Raw genomic sequence first — 16,304 nt, 5'->3', positions numbered from 1 at the left:
ATGTAACCAAGTATGCCACCAGGACTCCTTATAAACACCCTAGAATATCTAAAACAATTCTGAAAAATAGAACAGAGATGACTCACTCCACTCAATATTGTTGGGCCCCTCAGGTTGATTCTGACTCATAGAAAAACATAGTACAGACTAGGACAGCTACATAGAATTTCCTAGCTTGAACCTCTGTAAGTTCCCTGTCAATGCACTGTTGCAGCTATTTTAAAGTTATCTTCAGCAAAATTTTACTTGCATGTGATATTAATGATATGGTCTGATGATGTCCACAGTTGTTGGATCACCTGACTTAGAAATGGATGCAAGTATGTATCTCTTCCAATCACTTGGTATGCAACTGTCTTCCAAACTTTTTGCTTGGATAAATGAATTCCTCTATTGAAGCATTAGTTTGTTGAAAGATTTAAATATGTATTCCATCAGTTGTGTTATTTGGCAATGCCTTTAAAAGCATGTGTTATTTGCCTTTGCTTTATAAGCAAAGCTAAAGAAGCACCTTGGGCTTCTTTCTTCAGTACCATTGTCTCTTGATCATATGATACCTCTTAAAATGGTTGGACATCATTCATTCCTTTTAGGTACAGTGATTCTGTATTCCATCTATCTCTGTCCTAAAGGGTTGCTATAAGTAAAAATTGACTTTATGGCAATAGGTTTTTGTATAGCTACAATAATCAAGACAGTTACCTTTGGATGGTGGAATAGGCATTTAGATTAATATAAAAGAATATATAACGGATAAATAGAGCCACACAGCTGTCTCAAATGTTTTTTTGACAAAGGATATGAAGTGTAAATCTATAACTGAAAAAATTTTTAATGAATGAAGCAATCAGATATCCATAGAAGGGAAAAGAAAAGGAGAAAAGTTTTTATATAAATTTCATTATTTTAGGAAAAAAATGTATTTATAAAAGGAGTGTGGTTGTTCTGTAAGGTAAGCACTGGAGTGTGACCCACAAGGTCAGTGATTTCAGCCTGCCATTTGCTCTGTAGGAGAAATTTGAGGTTTTCTGCTCATCTTTGCATCCTCCGATACCCTATACAGGGTTTCTGTGAGCTGGAACCAACTCATTGGCATATGGCAACAACAGCAAATATTTCAAAAAGAAGGAAACTGACACTGAATGGGGAAAAAATGTTATTTTCTGTATTTTTAAAACATTTCAGGGGGAAGACACTTTTTAAAAAAGAATAATGAATATCACTTTCTTAATCGATCAGTTATAAATTTGCAAATAAAAAAACATAGAATTTTGTTCCTGGGCAGAAATTTGAAGATTGCCCTAAATCTTTATTTCACTAATGAGAAAATGAATGTGAACTTAGAATAAATACTTTAACTATGATCACATAGTGAAAGTATGAGCAAACTTAACTCTGATAAGTATTCTATTACATTACACTAATTGAGCTTGAAAATGAACTGTTGTTAAATTTAATTTATAAATATTCCTGCTTTCAATTAGTTCATAATCTAGAGAATGTCCTTGTCTGAATCCAGGACTTGTTTGACTCTAACCTTGTCTGTTTTGATTATGATTAAGACAATTAAAACACAGAGATTCTATAGCCGGTCTGATGTGATATGGAATCAGGAAAAATGTTGAAGAATGGGCAGGCCAAGAACAGGATGTGATGCATTGAAAATAACTGAGGAGCCATATGGAACAATTGCCAATTTGTTCCCCAGAAACATTGAGAGGAATAATGGCCACTCTGAACCACTCTGGGTTTCAGTGTGGTCAACTGTCAAATAAAGGGATCAATCTATATCTATTTGTCAGCATACACTATCCTGTATTTTGTTAATATATCTAAAATCTCTACCACAGACTCCATGAAGACCAAAGATAAAAGAAAAGAAAGACGTTATCTCATAGCTTTTATGTGAAGGGAGTAGTAAATTCAGAAAGGAAAAGGTAAAAACAAACTTCGATAGTAAGGAACCACTGGGAGTTATAGGATTTCAGTTAATATTTTGTTCTGAAGTCTTGGGATTTCACTGATATATCTAAAAAAAAAAAAATGTTATAGAGAAAAATATCTGCTCACTATAACAAATATGGAAGATTTACTATCCTCATGACCTCTACATCAGAAATAATATCCAAATTAATTTGAAAAATATTTCTAGGATTTATGCGCATCAGCTATAACTTAAGAAAAATTAGCCTTACCTTAAAGGGGGGGAGGGGCTATAAAAGCATGAAGTGATTGGCTTATAAGTTTTCAAGAAGGAGTTTAGTTTCAGAGTGTTCAGGGAAGGTAGAATCACCTGAATAGTTTTCATCTTGTCTACACCGGTTGGTGAAAGGAGATAAGATTCTTATGATTTAATAGTAATTGGTATTATGACTAATTGCAATGGTCACAACTGTAAGGGTAGAAGCTTTATAACATAAAGGGGGGAAGTAGTTCATCTTACATTCCAGGAACAGAGGACCCTAGGACCATCAAGGGAGAAGAGCACAAATGGAATATGGGACCTTATCCAGAGAATCAGAAACACCAGAGATGGAGGTGTAGATGAGGACATGGAAAGAGAGAGCAGCTGAGGACTCTAGACTCACAGAAAGAGAAAGGCTGTGTGCTAGCAGTCAGGAGGCACACTTGCAGAATGTGCCCTTGGTTTGTTTAAATGATTATGTATCTCTGAGTTTTTTTGTGAACATCCAAATAACAGAGAGAATAGAAGCAAATACTGTTGAGTGATGAAGCACAGAGACTGTAATTATTGCAGTGAAATTATATATGGTAGGGTGAGTGTAATACTTGATGTTCTCCCATGTAAACAAACTATTACTCACTTCACAATAAAAACTTTAAAAAAAAGAAGAAAAATTAGCATTAGTATTTTTTCCACATTATGCCACAGTGACAAAGATTCAAATTTATTGAACCATGGTTCATTTACCATAATGTTCATGCTTTTTGAGCTATATATTTCTGCTAGTTATTACTTATTAGGATTTTGGTATCAAATAAATGGAGAAATACAAAGGGAAATACACAAATTACCAAGTATTTATTTCTAAGGCTTAGAGTTCAATATGTGCAGAATATCAAATACTAGTTCAATGAACTTATAAATTAAAAATATAAAAACGATTCCAGCTCAGAAGCATCTGGTTAATTTTCATTTTAATAGACATCTCATGAATCCAATCCATAATTACTGCAAAGTGATGTTGTTGCTGTTGTTATGCTGTTAGGTGCCATCTAGTCACTTCTGACTCTCAACAACCCTTTGTGTAAAGGAATGACATATTTTCCAATCATAAAAATTGTGCCAACCTTACAAATATTGCTGTGCTTGAGCCCATTGTTGCAGCCACTGTGTCAATCCATCTCATTGAGAATCTTCCTCTATTTTATTGACTCTCTACTTTATCAGAAGGAGATCTGGTAGCCTAGTGGTTACGAATCAGGCTGCAAACCTCAGGGTCAGCAGTTTGAAACTACCAGCTGTTCCACGGGAGAAAGATGAGGCTTTCTGCTCCCGTAAAGATTTACAGCCTTGGAAACCCTGTACAGGGTCATTATGAGTTGGAACTGACTCCACAGCACATAACAACAACAATTATTTTATCAAGCATGTTGTCTGTCTCCAGGTACTGGTTCCTCTTGATAACACGTCCAAAGTACTTAAGACAAAGAGTCACCATCCTTGCTTCTAAGGAACATTCCATTGTACTTCTTCCAAGATAGACATCTTCATTCTTCTGACAGACTGTGGTATATTCAGTATTCTCTGACAGCACCTTAACTCAAAGGCGTGAAGCTAAATCTCATCGGTCTAAACCCACATTCTTGGGAGAAAAATGTATCAATGACTACCCATAGAGACTACAACTTGGAAACCCTATGTGGTAGTGTCCCTTGTTTAATATCTAGCTTTCACACACATATCAGGTGAAATATGTGAAATACCATGGCTTGATTTAGGTACAACTTAATCATCAAAGTGATATCTTTGCTGTTTGACACTGTAAAGTCTTCTATTGCAGCAGATTTGCACAATGCACTAAGTCATTTGATTTTTTGACTGTTGCTTCCATGAATTTCAATTGTGGATCCAAGTAAAGTGAAATGTTTGAAAGCTTTAATCTTTTTTCCATTTATTATGTTGCTTATTGGTCCGGTTATGAGAATTTTTGTTTTCTTCACTCAAGGTTTACTATATTTTGAACACTGTAGTCTTTGACTTCATCATTAAGTGTTTCAGGTCTGCTTCATATTCAGAAAGTAAGGTTGTAGTATTTGCATATTGCAGGTCATTAATTAATCCTCTCTAACTGTTATGCTACATTCTTTTACATATAGTCCAGTTTCTCTGTTTATTAATTCAGTATATGGAATGAAAAACTGTGATACAAGGATATAGCCCTGATGCATAGCTTTCCTGATTTTATACCATTCAGTATCCACTTGTAATTGCAAAGCAGAATGAAATCAGTATTAAAAATTGAGACACAATGACATAAGGAAGTTGAAAAGCTTTCCTACTATAACAAAAAAATTGAGACATGAAACCAAGATTTGACTGCCTGACTTCAAGACCCAGATCTTTCCACAATACCATATTGCTTCCATAACATACATCATCTATGTGTCATACATCATAATACCAATTTGTCTCAACAATTTCAACTCTATTGTTTGAGTCACACAAATGTGACACTCATTTTCCCTAAAGAGAATGAACAGGGATAGGTTTCACAGGTGTCAGATTATTTAAGGTGTCACTTTTATTCTGAAGTTTTACTTGCTATGGTATGATGAGTGTTTTCATGAACACTAGTTCTCTTTTAAAAGATGGCCTTGGTCATAATCTTTAAATCAAGAATGAGTCTTTATGTCTTTATTTTTCCATTATCTGTATGATGGTTAGTGGTAATAGGCTATGGAGTTGATTCTTACTCATAGTGACCCTCTATAGGGTTTTGGAGACTGTAATTTTTTACAGAAGCACAAAGTCTCATATTTCTCCCATGGAGCAGGTGGTAGATTCAAACTGCTGACCTGCTTACATGCCTGATCATGTATTCCCTTTGAGTTTCAATCTTGGAGGGTGGTTTGTCCTGAAGCAACTTGATTACTTGCCTTGATGGTTCCCTAGTGAACAACTTGCTTGTTCTTATAGTAGCTAATCAAACTGTCATTTTTTTTTTTTTTCTTTTTTTTTTTTTCTGCTGGTCTTCCTGTCAAGAAATATCACCTAGCTGTTCTAGGCTGGTCTGTTTTTCTTTTTTTTTTTTTCTGCTGGTCTTCCTGTCAAGAAATATCACCTAGCTGTTCTAGGCTGGTCTGCTTGTCCTTTCAAGTGGGAAGGTACCACTTCACAAAGTTCTGGATGAGTCTCAGGATTCCACCAGAATGCATATACTTTATTGTGATCTACATTCTTCCATACTGATCTCTTTAGAATTGTCTGAATCATTCAAGAACAGAAGCTATTTATTTTATTTTCAATGCTTGGTAACAGCTAGCATCTCATGGATAATCAATTATTGTGGATTGAATTTATGTTGTTAGATTTTAGACTAGCAATCTGACCTTAGTTTGTATTGACACAGCAGTACCCATCAGCTCATTCTCTTGTTCAATTTATTATTTTGTGAGTAGAACTTTTCTTACCACTTGAAGTTGAAATATTTCTAAGGACAAGAAAATGTAGGATGAAAGCGATGCACACTGGCCCAGAATTGGGAGGATTCAAGGAAAACTATAGAAGGATAGATTTTATCTGGTTAATCACAGAAAAATATGACTGTCAATTGGCACCCTGAGTTCTTAGAGTTGGTGTCCTTATCTAGTATAAAAGGACCAGCTGGGTAAGCTAATTAGCCCTTGGGTCAAGCTTATCACTCAAGTTAGCCTGTTCCCCTTAGGATTCTCCTTTAACACCACAAATCCACAGCTTAAAAACGAAAGATCTAGCAAGAAAGAAATGTTCTTGTTGATTTTAATAAACATTATAGATAGTAGGTGAGGAAAGATTAGGCAGATCAAAGAGGAACAGTTTATGTCCTAAGATGAATATGATTTTTTTGTTTGTTTGTTTCTATTCTTAACACACAGATCAAGAGGGATTTATATCTAGAAAATTATAAATGCAAAGGTCAAACATTTTCTTCATTTCTATTATATTCTTATACATTCTTTTCATGAATACACTAGAGGTTATTCTTGAGAGAAACCTTTGGATGCAACTATTTATAGATCTACTAGAATACTCCCAGCTTTTAAAGTACTGAGAATATTTCAGAAAACCTTTAGAAAATACATTCAAGTGCTATGGAATTAGAAGTCTCAGAGTTTATATGACCTAAGCATCTTCCCTGAAGATTCTTCTAAAATTTCTTTGAAGATGAAATAGAAAATATTTAAGTATAAATTTATGTGCACATTTTCTCTCATATAAAAATAAATTACCAATATGTAATTTTGGTATTATAGGCTGACTTCATGTTAAACTTGTATGTCCTGAAAAGCTGAGTTAATAAATAGATATGGTAACTAATTTCCTTCAATTTTTTGTTTTTATTCTGTTAGTTAAAACAAATTCTCAATGCACTTCCATTAACACATATTTGATGGCCAACTAGAAGATATCAATGCAAATTACACTTTATTTACCACCTGTGAATTATACTATTTACTAGATGTTTTTGTTTAAACCACCTCATTACATATAAATGATTCCTATAAATCAGAAAAATAAATTTATTTCTGTAATATTTAAATCTAGCCTATATTTTTCATAATTCACATTAAAAGTCAAACTGAAGTTTCCCTATCCAATTTGACTAATATGGAAATTTATGCCAGTTTTGAACTATTTTAACTCTTTTGTTTAAATTACATTCAATATTTATAATTTTCCTTACAGTACTACTTCATCAGAAGGAAATATGGTAGAGGAAAGAGGCATTTAAAAAAAAAGAAAAAGAAAAAAGAATGGTTGTGTACATTACAAACTGCTACGCTAAGGAGCTCTGGTAGCGTAGTGGTTACAAATCGGGCTGTGAACCGCAAGGTCAGCAGTTCGAAACTACCAGCTGTTCTGCAGGAGAAAGAGGAGGCTTTCTGCTCCCGTAAAGATTTACAGCCTCGGAAACCCTGTACAGGTCGCTATGAGTCGGAATCGACTCCAGGGCACACAACAACAACAACAACAACAACCACTATTAATTAAGGAGCACAGTGGGTTACAAGTCAGGCTGCTATTCACAAGGTCAGCAATTTGAAACTACCTGCTGCTTCATGGGAGAAAATTAGGCTTTCTGCTCCCATAAAGATTATAACCTTGGAAACCCTATACAGGGTCATTATATCAGAACTGACTGTGAGTCGGAACTGACTCCATGTCACAAAACCACGAACACTACCACCCTATTGATCACAAATCTTCCCTTAAAATCAGTGCCAACGAATTCTACTTCTTTTTGTCTTAAAATCAGTGCCAACTAATTATATTTTCTTTTTGTTAATAATCTATATTGTTTATATGTGAGAAAGTGTGTATATAGCATATCCCATAGTTAGATTACCTGGGACTCAGAAACTCTAATATGCATAATTGTAACAGAACGGAAATGCAATGGATCAACTAGGAAAGAAATCTAAGCCTGGTGACTGTGTAGGATAATAAATGGACTTCTAAGCACAAGTCAGCAGTGTGAGAGTAGCAGATACTACATGGGAGAAATACAAGGCATTCTGCTCCCATAAAGATTTTAAGTATCAGAAGCCTTATTCAGGATCTCTGATTCTAAACTGATTCAACAGCACTAAACAGAGAAGAAATGTAATAAAAAAAAAATAAAAAAAAAGAGGTTCTCTGTCCTTATTTAACTTTTAAAAAAATCTTAGCCCTATGAATTGGTGAGAACTGTTGTGACTCTAAGATAAACAATGAACTGCAATTAACAGTTAAAAGTTAATAATCAATTCAAGTTAATAAACAATTAACTGCAAGTTTGGCCATTAAACCTACTAGCCACTCCTTGGAAATCCTCTACAGGGACTTTGTGAGTCAAACTGACATGAATGTATTCAACACAGAAACAATGGACTGTTAAAATAAATTTTGGCAATGCAATGGTTAAGTGCTCAACTACTAACTAAAATATCAGGGGTGGTTTGGGGTAAGGGAGGAGGTATCTGGTGATCTGCTCTCAAATTGATTACAGCCCAGAAACCTATAATATACTTCTACTTTGTCCAAAAATGCTGTCCATAATTCATAATTAACCTGATGGCACACAATAGCAGAATGGATTGGTGAAGTAAATTACTGTAATGCTCTTTCATTCAACAAACATTTCTCAAATACCTTCTAAGCCAGTTGTTCTGATATATGATGTTTAAGGTGCTTATAATTACTTTTATTGTGAGAATTTGCATTACGGTAGAAAAAGAATTAAAACATTTTTCATAAAAATGTAGGTAAATACATATACAATATAGAGAACCTAGGAATGCTTCAATGAGGACATGGTACTGAATTGAGTCTTCAGGTTGATTAATGATTATTACTCTTAACCACAAACAGCTCTCAGTACTTACTTATTTAATTGGGAAGTCTTCCAAAAAGCTAGACTCCTTATTCTTAAATGCCATCCAATTGATTATGACTCATACGAACACTATATTGTTGTTGTTGTTAACCTCCGTCTAGTTGATTCCAACCTAAAGCGACCCTGTATAGGGTTTCCAAAGACCGGTTGGTGAGCTTGAACGGCCGACCTTGCAGTTCAAATGACTTTGCAGTCTGAAGCATTAGCCCACAGCACCACACCAGGACTCCAGCAACCCTACATAGAAAACAAATCTTTGCTTGGCCCTGTCTATGCTCACAATTGTTGTTCTATTTAAGCCCATTGTTGCAACCATTGTGCCAATGCATTTCATTGGGAGCTTTCCTCTCTTTTGCCGATGCTCCACTCTACCAAGCATGCTGTCCTTCTCCAGGAACTGGTCCCTATTAACAACACACCCTAAGTATAAGAAAAGGCGTCTTGCTGTCCTTGCTTAAAAAGAGCACTTTGTCCTTGCTTTAAAAGATCACTTTGACTGTACTTTCCTCAGGGATACATTGATTATTCTAAAATTCTCCTTATTCTTTTTCCAATTTACACATTCATATAGTGGTGGTGGTGGTTGTGTGCCGTGGAGTTGGTTTGGATTCATAGCTATGCTATGTAGGGTTTCCGAGGCTGTAAATCATTAAGGAAGCAGAATACCTCATCTTTTTCCCACTGAACAGCTGATAGTTTCAAAATGCTGACCTTGAAATAAGCAGCCTAACTCATAACCACTATGTTACCAGAGTGCCTTACATATGTATATGAGACAGTTGCAAATACCTTGGCTTAGTTCAGGTTCACCTTAGTCTTCAAACAGGTACACTTTAAAGAGGCCTTTTACAGCAGGTTTGACAAATACAGTACATGGTTTTGTATCGTGAATGTGGCTTCCATAAGCATTAACTATGGATCCAAGCAAAATAAATACTGTGACAACTTCAATCTCGGTTTTTTTGTTTGTTTGTATGTTTTTCATTTATCATACTTTTTATTGGTCCAGTTTGAGGATTTTCATTTTCTTTACATTGCATATAGTATTTTTTGTTTGTTTTTGTTTTTTCATCAGTACTTCAAGTACTCTTCATTTCCAGCAACAAGGTTATCTCATCTGGATATCACAGGTTGTTAATGAGTCTTCCTTCAATCCTAATGCATTTTTTTCATATGCTCATATTTCTAGGATTATTTGTTCAGCAAACAGATTCATTAAGTATGGTGGAAAGATACAACCCTGATGTATACTTTTCTTGATTTCAAGCCATTCAGTATACCCTTGTTCTGTTTGAATGACTTTGTCTACTTACAATTTCATCATGTGTACAATCAAGTGTTCTGGAATTCCTAGTCTTTGCAATGTCTTCTATAGTTTGTTATGAGTCAAACAGTTGAATGCCTTTGAATAGTGACTATGTTTGTTGTTGTTAGGTGCCATTGAGTCAGTACTGACTTACAGTGGTCCTATGCACAACAGAACAAAACACTGCCTGATCCTGGGCTAACATCACTATTGTTGCTACATTTTAGCTCATTGATGCAACCACTGTGCATCATCTCATTGGGAGTCGTCCTCTTTTTCTCTGACCCTCCACTTTACTAAACATTATATCCTTTTCCAGTGACTGCTCCCTCCTGACAATATGTCTGAACTATGATAGATGAAGGCTGGCCATCCTGGCTTCCAAGGAGCACTCTGGTTTTACTTATTCCAACACTGATCTATTTGTTCTTTTGGCAGTCTATAGTACTTTCAATATTCTCCCCTCCAATACCCCAACTCAAATGCATCAATTCTTCTATGGTCTTACTTATTTGCTCTCTAACTTTTGCATGCATATGAGGTATTAATACCATGACTTGTGTCATGGATACCCTAGCCCTCAAACTGATATCTTTGCTCTTCAACACTTTAAAGAGGTCTTGTGAAGCAGATTTGCCCAATGCAATATATTGTTTGATTTCTTGAATGCTGCTTCCATGAGTGTTAATGGTGGATCCAAGCAAAATGGAGTCACATACAACTTCAATCTTTTCTCCATTTATACGGATGTTATTTATTGGTCCAGTGGTGAGGATTATTGCTTTCTTTACATTGAAGTGCAACCCATCCTGAAGGTTGGGATCTTTAAACTTCATTAGTAAGTATTTTATGTCCTCTTGGATTTCAACAAGCAAAGTTATATTATTTGCATATCACAGGTTTTTAATAAGCCATCCTCCCATCCTGATGCCATGTTTTTCTTTATATAATCTGGCTTCTCTGATTCTTTGTTCAGCATGCAGATTGAATAATTATGGTGGAAGAATATAACCTTGGTGCATATCTTTCCGAATTTTAAACCATTCAGTGTTCCCATTTTCTGTTTGAACAACTGCCTCTTGTTATATGTACAGGTTTCTCATGAGTACAATTAAGTGTTCTGGAATACTTATGCTTCGCAATGTATGGTGTTCTTGATAATATCTCACAACTCTTCTGGTCTTCAGTAATTAGTGTCTAATGCAACAAATCTGATCTTGAGATGGAAATCCTATACAGGGTTGCTATGAGTTGGAACTGACTCGACTGCACTTAACAATAACAACAACATACTTAAGATCATATTTTGGCTTTCATGGACTTGGTTAAATTTTTTTCATCTTCAGCTTGCACTTGCGTCTGAGTAATTGATGGTCTGTTCCACAGTAGCCCTTGGCCTTGTTTTGGCTGTTTATAGGGCGATTCTCCATCACCTCTTCCCACCAATGTAGTCAATTTGATTCCTGTGTATTTCATGTAGTGAAGTCAAGTCTAATCACTGTTCATGTTGTTGAAAAAGGTATTTGCAATGAATTAGTCACTGGACTTACAAAATTCTATCATGCTATTACTTACATCATTTCTATAATTAAGGTAGTATTTTCCAACTTCAAATCCTTCCTCTTTGTTTCCCACATTGTCATTTCAATCACCAGTATTTATTAATACAAATTGATTACGTTTTTGAACAATTTCAGACTGAGTAAATTGTTGGAGTTTTTTCCATTTCATTATTGCTGGCTTCAGTGATTGGTGTGTACCTTTGAAAAATAATGGTAATAATTGGCCTTTCTTATAGAAGAATGCATATTGTCTTCTCACAGACCACAATGTACTTTGAGAGAGAAATTTTAAAATGCTCTTTTTGAAGATAAATTTGATAGCATTCCTCTTCTGTTTGCCATTCTTGGCATAGTAAACTGTGGTTGTGTGGTTCAAAATGACAAATACCAGTCTATTTCAGCTCACTAATACCTAGAATATTGATCTTTATGCACTCTATTTCACTTTTGATGACTTCAATTTTCCTAGATTCTTACTTCATAGTTCTATGCTCCAATTATTAATGCATATTTAATGCTGTTTCTTCTGATTTCAAGTTGTGCCACATTAGCAAATGAAAGTCTTTTAAGCTTTGTTCCATTCATGTCATTAATGTCAACTCTACTTGAGAAGGCAGCTTTTCCCAGATATTGATCCAAGGTCTCTCTGATTCTAAATCACATTTTCCTGTAACTTTACTGTTAAAAGTCATAACACATACCTGCTTAAGAAGTGGATGTTAAATAAAATCAATTTATCTCTATCTGTGAGCCTGTTGTTATTAGTTGTCTACAACTGACTCTGACTTATGTCTACTTAATGTAAAGCAGAAGAAAATATTGTTACGCCCTGAGTCATCTTCATGGTCTTGGATATTTTGAACCCATTGTTGCAAGTGTTGTGCCAATTAATCTCAATGAAGATGTTTCTTGTTTGTGCCGACCCTCTATTTTATCAGCTAGATATCCTTTTCCAGTGATTGGTCTTTTCTAAAAATGGTTTCAAAATAGGTAAGACAAACATTTACTGCCTTTTCTTCTAAGGAGCATATCTTCTACTACTGAGGTATTCATTCATTGAGCAGTTCTTGATATATTCAATATACTTTGGGAACACCAAGTTGTAGTGTATCAAATATTCTTCTTTCTTTTTCTTATTCATCTTTCATATGCAAATGAGGTGACTGAAAAGATCAAGGATTTATATTAAATATTTCTTTACATAGATGTAGTCAATTTGATTCCTTTAGATCCCATCTGGTGAGGTACTCATGTATAGTCTCCATTTCTGTTGTTGAATAAAGATATTTGCAATGAATAAGTCATTGGTCTTGAAAAATTCTATCATGCAATCTCCAGCATTGCTTTAATCACCAAGGCCATGCAGTCTAACTACTTATCCTTCCTGTGTTTCCAACTTTTGCATTCCAATCACCAGTAATTATTAATGTAACTTGATTGTATGTTTCATCAATTTCAGACCGAAGAAGTCAGCAGAATTTTAAAATTTCTTCTTCACTGACTTTTGTGGTTGGTATGTAAATTTGAATGTTAGTAGTATTAACTGGTCTTCTTTGTAAGTCTATGGATATTATTTGTTCACAGTCAGCATTGGATTTCACATAGATTTTGAAATGCTCTTTTGTTGATAGATGTGACACCATAATCAATTTTATTGACACTCTTTGTCAATTTGTCAGTTCTAACATAGCAAACCATATGATTTGCCAATACCATACTATTTCAGCTCAGTAAGGATATTGATCTTTGTGTGTTCCATTTCATTTTTGATAATCTCCAGTTTTCCTAATTCCATACTTGGTACATTGCACATTCTGATTGTTAATTGGTACTTACAGTTGTTTTTTTTTTATCATTTTGAGTTATGCTGCATCAGTTATGCTCCCAGAACCTTTGCTCCATATATGTCATTAAGGCCAACTCTAATTTGAAGTTACAGCTCTTCCTCAGTTGTATTTTGGGTATCTTCCAATCTGAGAAGGTACAAAATCAAACACTTTTCTGATGTTATTCTTAATGTTTAGGGTGGTTAATCTTTCAGATCATCAGCCTCACCTTCTTCCTTGTCAGTCTTAGTCTGAATGCTCTGCTGAAACCTGTCCAGAATGGGTGGTCTTAATTATTTGAAACACTGGTGACATAGCTTCCAGCATCACAACATGCAAGCCATCTCCATATAACAAACGGACAGACAAATGGTGGTGCCTCAAATTATACATTATTTATTTAAAGAAGACATCAGAACTGATGAAATTCAATCAAGGAACAAAATAATTATTTTTAAATTATTTGAGACCTTTTTGGTTTTGTTTTTTGTAGATAATAGATAATTTGGTGAAACTGAAACATAAATATGCATCTAGTGGTGGTATTATTGTCTGAAAACAAAACTCATGTGAATTGCAGTCACCAGGATTACGGTTGCCACATGATGATCAGAGATGGGGAAACCACCTCCCCAACTCCAAAAAGCTAGAATTTTCCAATCTACAATCTCCAGAACTTAGCTGTTTAATTAAGAACAAGCGTTGAGACCAAGCCTGGGAAATGTAAATGAATTACAATCAGGATATGGTTGCAACATAGTGAGGTAGGAGATGAAGTAAGCATGATTTCAATTTTTACCTTTATTGTGCTTTAGCTACATAACCTTGTACATATCTCTTTAGTTCCCTTCCTACCAACTATATGAAATAACCTTTCTCTGTTGTCTTTACAACACTGTTGTGAGAAAGAAGATATAAATGTTAGTGATTAACATTGCAAGTTATGAAGAATTAAGGCAGGGGAACTATCACAGAAACACATATCAGAATAATAATCAAAAAGCAGGAAAGAACCTGAGACACATATTCTGACAATATTACCATGGCAGGTAGAATTAGGATAGATATCTGAACCCGAGTATTTTGAGTTTTGACCAGCAGTTAATCATACTGCTTTGCAATATTCAGACAAAGTGAGAAGCCAGAGAAAAATACCAGGACAATTCAGCCCATACAAAAGGTATCAGATGAAATCAGTGTTGTTGAAGATGAGGATGCACGTCAAATTACAGGCAAGTCTATGGGTGTCTTGTTGCCATTTAAAAACTGAAATCTCTATGCTAAAACAGTTGAGCTTCATTGAAGGGCAGTAAGTGAGCTATTGGAGGTTTGAAGTTTCAGAGTTCATTAAACAAATATACTTTAATTAATCTCAGAGTTTGATAATTTGGTGTTCAGGTTGAGATTGAGACAAATAAAGGAAGAGAGAAGATAAAAAAAAGTGTTTTAAAGGATATTGCAATAAATTGTGTCGAGATAAGAACCCAATTCATAAAAGTGTTATAAGTAATAGGAAAGAACTATTTCAGCCTTATAAAGAACTGCATCAACAAGTTTTTGAGCAGATGTGTTTTAGAAAATGTGGTATCAATGTGAGTACAAAGAAGATTAAAACTAGTAGGATATAGGTAGGTAAGTAGAGTAGAAGAAGAAAGGGAGACAGGTAGAAAATGGGTCCAGAAATCAGAATTAAACATGGGCCATATATTAACTAAAATCTTATGATTGGAATCCTGTGGTATGTTGAAGCCTGCTACCCTCCTTGCTAGAGAAATTGAAAACATGCACAGGACATGCCTAGGGTGCATAGATGAATTGCCACATCCTGGGAAATGCCAAGAAAGTCCACCCATAAAAATTCTGTATTTTATGAGACTTGCCATTTTCTTGGGAAGACAGAGGTTAAGCACTGGATTAATTTCTTCTATCTCTCATTGCAAGTTCTTTCCTATAATAAACCTTTGCTTATATGGAAACTCTGCCTTATCTGACTAGTCTTTTGGGATTTTGTTGGATTTTGTTTTTTAAGGTTTTTATTGTTGATTAAGTGAAAGTTGACAGGGCAGATCATCAGTTTTACATTCAACAAATCATACACCTTGTTTCATTGCAATGGTTATAATCCCCTCCATGTGTCATCATTTAACAGCATTTCTCTCTATTCACTTTAGCTCTTTTTTTTTTTTTAAACACACAGGCATATATAATAATTTACTCCACCAAAGGGCACATTCTGCAAGTTGGCCTCCTGGCCGCCAGCTCTCATCGGTCTCTTCCCATGAAGAACTTACAGCTTAGTAGCTTAGTACAGTTACAGTTTAGTAACTTAGTAATGAAGCTCTTAGTCCTCAGCTGCTCCTTTTCTCCATGTCCCCATCTCTGCCTCATATGATTATTCTTAATTAGTAAAAGGCAAGCTCTCCCTCTTGAAGGGTGAAGATATGGCTGACACTCCCTGTACCAAAACTGAGAAAACAAGAGAAAGAGGAAGAAAATGATAGAGTCTAAAATTGTGGAGGTAAAAATGAAAACACTATTCAGCACACATCTGCTGAGCATAGAATATATACCAAATATTTTGTTAGGCTTTGTCAATGTAAGTAAGAGAAAGAAGCAATTTTGAATTAATGGCATTAGGATCAGCATTGGACTGCTAACCATAAGGTCTGCAGTTCAAACCCACCAGCTGCTCTTCAAAATACCCTGTATAGGTTCACTGTGACTCAGAACCAACTTGATAACACTTAACAACAGCATAATGATTATAAGAGACAAGGCGCTATAGTATAATGAACATAGGCATAAAAGGCAAATGAAATGAGATTAAAGATCACACAACTACAGTGTGCACTTAGACAAGTTATTAATCTCTCTAATGTATCATTTCTCATCTATGAAATGGGAATCATATGTATTATTTTTTCAAAATTGTTATAATGGTTATACAATAATGATGTATTGATCATTACTGGTGACTGGAATGCAAACGTTGGGAGTAAAGAGAAAGGAG

This window comes from Chrysochloris asiatica, unplaced genomic scaffold (assembly GCF_000296735.1).
Source record: "Chrysochloris asiatica unplaced genomic scaffold, ChrAsi1.0 scaffold00058, whole genome shotgun sequence".
Lineage (NCBI taxonomy): Eukaryota > Metazoa > Chordata > Mammalia > Afrosoricida > Chrysochloridae > Chrysochloris > Chrysochloris asiatica.
This window is presented reverse-complemented; position numbering follows the sequence as displayed.